This window comes from Herpailurus yagouaroundi, unplaced genomic scaffold (assembly GCF_014898765.1).
Source record: "Herpailurus yagouaroundi ecotype Mexico unplaced genomic scaffold, PumYag 159, whole genome shotgun sequence".
Taxonomy (NCBI): Eukaryota; Metazoa; Chordata; class Mammalia; order Carnivora; family Felidae; genus Herpailurus; species Herpailurus yagouaroundi.
This window is the reverse complement of record NW_024412400.1, coordinates 63,901,121-63,906,318: the sequence shown is the minus strand read 5'-3', so window position 1 is coordinate 63,906,318 and position 5,198 is coordinate 63,901,121. Positions and strand designations below refer to the sequence as shown.

The 5,198-nt window shown below is 41.1% G+C and overlaps 1 non-coding gene across 1 annotated transcript; it reads left to right on the top strand.

Annotated features, from left to right (window-relative positions):
- The first annotated feature begins 4,801 nt into the window (after window positions 1-4,801).
- LOC121034308 (U6 spliceosomal RNA) lies at window positions 4,802-4,906 on the top strand. Its single transcript, XR_005792377.1, has one exon. It is a non-coding gene; the product is annotated as a U6 spliceosomal RNA (small nuclear RNA).
- Window positions 4,907-5,198: the final 292 nt, after the last annotated feature.

Sequence of the window (5,198 nt, the reverse complement as noted above, 5' to 3'; positions counted from 1 at the left end):
CCCTCAACATCCACAGAGACATTCAGTGAATTGTAGTATATCCATTTTTCTGACTATTCTGTATCCGTTAGAAATGTTCGATATATCAACTGAAAAAATGAAAACTGTGTATGTACTAAGTAATAATTATTTTAAAATATGCACAGGGGGAAAAAAAACCTGGGAGGAAATATTTTAAAAATACTGAGAGTGATCCCATGCATGATAGTTTTTTCTTTTTCCTAAGTTCCAAAAAAATTAATAGAATAAAATTGAAACCTGTATAAAATGCATAATTTACAAGGAAAATATAATCCTACCCATGTCACATCAGGAGCAGTTCTCCACCAGCTTAGTTCAAACAGCAGGAAAAGTGCTGTTGTCCGTCATGAGTCCTGGATAGTGGGCCCATCTCTAATCACTGTGTAATTTTGGTCAAGCCCCTTACCTCTCTGATTTTGTCTTCAGAAACGAAGAGAGATGCACTGAATTATCTCTCAAGCTCCTTCCGGCCCCCAAATCTATGACTCTTGATATTCTAGGAGGAAGAGTATGTGCCTCAATTCACTGAAATCACAAACGGGAACTGAGACACTTCTTCACCTAAATCAGGGGCAAAATGTCAGGCAGAGAAGGGACAGAATCAGAAACTAATGTGTGTTTGTCTCATCAGATATTGCTCAGAAAAGACTAAACAGGGTCTTTCCCACTGAACTCCTCACATCCTCTGTTTTTAGTATATAAAACCAGGCTTTATGGAAGGGCGAGCTTTATCAATTACTCAGCACATGTCAATCTATTTTATTCGGCCATGTAGAGGTGGTGCCCTTTATATAGGATTTGGGTTTCCATATGCCAATACAAAACCTATATCTCTAATTTCTACGTCCTCTTGCTTTTCTCGTGGTCATTCACAATACAGAGTACTCTGAGCTTCTACAGATTCAGTGTCTAAAACTGAAGGTGACCCTGGATAACAGAATCTACCAATTCTTCATGCAGGGGAAAGTGAAGCATTAGTAGGAGGGTTTGTTTTTTGTTTTTTGTTTTTTTAATGTTTGCTTATTTTGAGAGAGAGAGAGAGAATGCGAGCAGGGGAGGGGCAGAGAGAGAGGGAGACACAGAATCGAAAGCAGGCTCCAGGCTCTGAGTTGTCAGCACAGAGCCCAACACGGGGCTCAAACTCACAGACCCTGAGATCAAATGATCTGAAATCAAGAACCGGACATTTAACCAACTGAGCCACCACGCACCCCAGTAGGGGGTTTCTTAGCATGCTTCAGGGCCTGGAAATGCTCTTCGTTCCTTTTCCCAATGATAGAGGTTTTAAACATTAGATTGGTCTTTTCTTAGGGGCCGAAGTAAGTAAATCATCTCTTGGATTAAATGTAGGTTGATGGGCTCCCCTTAATCAAAGAAGTTTATCAGTGGTTGATAAAATGAAACCTGAAATATGCTTCATCTCATGGGTGTTAGTGGGTGAGTCAATTCCTTCATTTGTAAAATGGGAGGCTTGGGCTTTATGCTTCCAAAGCCACCTTTCAGCTTCCTACTTTGCAGGCTTACTACAGAGCACCTATGGCTGACCCAGGAGCTACTAGAAAATGCAGATATAGGAGCTTTTGGGATTCTGGCTCTCAGGAAATACCCACAATAGTTACTTACATCCATGAAAATAGAGAAACAAATGGCAAAATACTCTGGCAGCTGTGCAGACTTTCCAACATACAACTGCTTAAGGTGACAACCTACCTGATCCCTGAGCATGAAAAACCTCACCCACACTTGCCCTACTTGCCCTGTCTTTTCTTCATAGGAGAGTTCCTAGGTCCAGGAGGTGCCGGGACTAGAGGAAAATGCAGAAAAGAAACTATAAGATCTGAAAGAAAAATATTTCCCTGGAGAATTTCCCTGACCATTGAGGGGTCAGTTAATAATGAGTACATTACGAATCTCCAGAGAGCTTGGAGTTCCAGCAGGTGGGGATTTACTTCCTGACATGATTGGACACGGAGGAAGGTCACAGGTTCAGTCCCCGGGCCCCCTTCCCTTCCTCAACTGCACACCCTTCTTCAGAGTCTCATCCAGTCTTCCGGCTTTAAATATCAGGCTGCTGACAACTCCCAAATGGATCTCACACCTAGCTGACAACTCCACTTGGATGCCTTATAAGACATCTCCAATTTAAATATCCAAAGAAAACTCTTTTATTTTAATGTTTATTTTTGAGACAGAGAGTGCAAGCAGGGGAGGGGCAGAGAGAGAGGGGGACAGAGGATCTGAAGTGGGCTCTGCACTGACAGCAGAGAGCCCCAGGCGAGGCTGGAACTCACCAACCATACCGCGAGATCAAGACCTGAGCGGAAGTTGGATGCTCACCTGACTGAGCCACCAAGGCGCCCCTCCAAAGAGAACCCTTAATCCCTGCTTTCCACTTCTGAATTTGGTGCTCCCCCCAAAACCCAGGAGTCATTACTGGTGTCTTCCTTCTTCCTCATCCCTCACCATCATTTCAGCTGTCAGCTCTGTTTCCTTTGAGATCCAACCGGCCCCATCTCCACTGTCACCACTGAGGTTCCAGCCATTGTCACCTCTCGTGGGGGCAACACGAATAACCTCATAATTACTCTCTCTACTTCCATTTCTGACCCCCCTCCAATCTAGTTTCCATACTGCAGCCAAAGGTTCTTTTCAAAACGCGGTTTGAATTACACTGTTCACCTGCTTAAAACTTATACCTGTCTCTTTACTGTGCTTCAGATGAAATCTTAGGCTCATGCTATGGGGTCCTAAGGCATTCACGATGAGACCCTTGCCCTCCTCTTCGCCTTGCCTGGGGTCACACTTCTTTTGGTCCAGTGCACTGCAGTCCCACTGGCCGAATTAGCGTGCTACATGTGATCCTGCCTTAGAGTCTTTGCCCCTCTGGTTCCCTTCCCGCCCCCCCACCCCCCCACCCCCGTTTGTGTGGCTGACTCTTCTTCAAGTTTCAGTGTCAGTGTGACTTCTACAGAGAGATCTTCTCTGATGACCTATCCAAAGGATACCCCACCTTCATTTCTGTCTGTGACAGTACCCTGTTTATTCTTTCTTAGCACTTTCTAAAACCTGTCATTATTTTATCACTCATCTGATTACTGTTCTAGTAAGGACAACGTCAATGTTCCAGACAGGAGTAGAGGTTCTCTTCTTGCCTATGTGTCTCACATCCAGCATATAACTGGTGCTCAATAAATATCTGTTGAATAAATAAATTAATTAAAGGACATTAGTTATTCCTATTTTGTGGCTAGCTGTTAGGAAAACATTCTGATGAACCTAATCTGACTGAGGCATACTGTTCTGTTCCCCCCACCTCTGTGCAAGTAGAGGTTTTGCCACACAAAGGGAAAAAAGAATTTGCAGCCTCATTTCCTGAAACCAACTCTTAAAAGAATAGAAAACTCTGTTCCTTTTTCAGGAGGGCTTCTGAAAAGTTTCCTTTTCTGTAGCCTCTCCCCCAGAAAGCTTTGGTTTCACAGGGTAAAGAGAATATTAATTATAATTTATGTGAGCTGCTCTCTATTTTATAGTCAATTGCCTTGTAGCTCAATAACATTTATGCCTATCATTAATATGTGTCAGATTGATGTTCTTTTAAGTTTTATTTAATTATAGCTCAGATAATACAATTTTCCCCTTTTTTAATTAGAGGAAACAATACATCAACTGGATGGACTATTATGCAACCATATAAAATTATTATTATGTAGACACAGTAACAAGCAACAATGTTTATGATTCATTGTAAGAGGCAACAGCAGAATACATAATTGCTCTGATTTATAATTAAAACTATCAAAGTATGTATACAAATGAACAAGAACGAATAGGAAACAGGAAAAAAACACTTTGGTTTTCTAGTGTGTTTTATTTATGTATGATTCTTTTAAAAATTATTATTATTTCTTGGTCCAATATTAATTGCACAATCGTCAGAAGGAGCATGGGCTATAAATATGGCTGCTGGTACATACCTGAAGTTACTGTACCTACTAGAAATGCATGGTGCTAGCCTGAGAAAGTCTCACTGTTACTACTCTGGCTTATTTGGGCTGCCTAAAAATTGTGCCCTTCTGTTTAATGCTTATGGCTTTAGTGCCTGATTCAATGCTTCTTCACTCAAATATCCTATCAGGAGGGGCACTTGGGTGGCTCAGTTGGTTAAGCATCGATTTTGGCTCAAGTCATGATCTCATGGTTTGTGAGTTCGAGCCCCACATTGAGCTCTGTGCTGATAGTTCAGAGCTTGGAGCCTGCGTCGGATTCTGTGTCTCCCTCTCTCTCTTCCCCTCCCCCCTTCATGCTCTGTCTCTCTCTCTCTCAAAAATAAATAAACATCTAAAGTGGTTTTTTTTTAATATTCCTATCAGGAAATGACAGCAAGATGAGCATCTGTAAAAGTTGTATTTCCTGTTTGTGCTCCATGAGGATGTCTGTGTGAAAGTGTGTTGGTTAGGGTGGAGGAAACAGGGAGGACAATATATTTAAAATAAATGCAACAAAGTGTGCCTGGGTGGCTCAGTCAGCTAAGCATCTGACTCAATTTCAGCTCAGGTCAGGATCTCAGGGTTTGTGAGATCGAGTCCCATGTTGGGCTCTGTGCTGGGCATGGAACCTGCTTAAGATTCTCTCTCTCTCTCTCTCTCTCTCAACAAATTAAAAAAAATAAACTTTTATAAAATAAGTTACAAGGAATGGAATGGATTTCTATGTCTTATGTGCAACAATTCCCAAGATTTATTGCTGAGTTAGTCTTCTTTAAAAAGTAGAAACATGTCACGCTCGCTTCAGTGGCACATATACTAAAATTGGAACGATACAGAGATGATTATTATGGCCCCTGAGCAAGGATGGCACACAAATGCATGAAGTGTTCCATATTTTTTCTTTTAAATAGACATCTGACTATTAACAAAAAGTAGAAACATGTGCATTATACCATTATTTGATATAAACAAAATAAATTAAAAAAAAGAAAGTCAGAGGAGGATATATATTTATATCTATATATAGATTTTTTTAAAGCATGGCTTTGCATAAATATATATGCTATATATCTATAATACAGATGTGCATAGTAGACACTCACATGCAGAGACATGTTTCTGAGCAAAGATTTATCTGGAAAGACAGACAACACACTGGTAATAATGGCTGCCTCTAAGGAAGTGAACTGA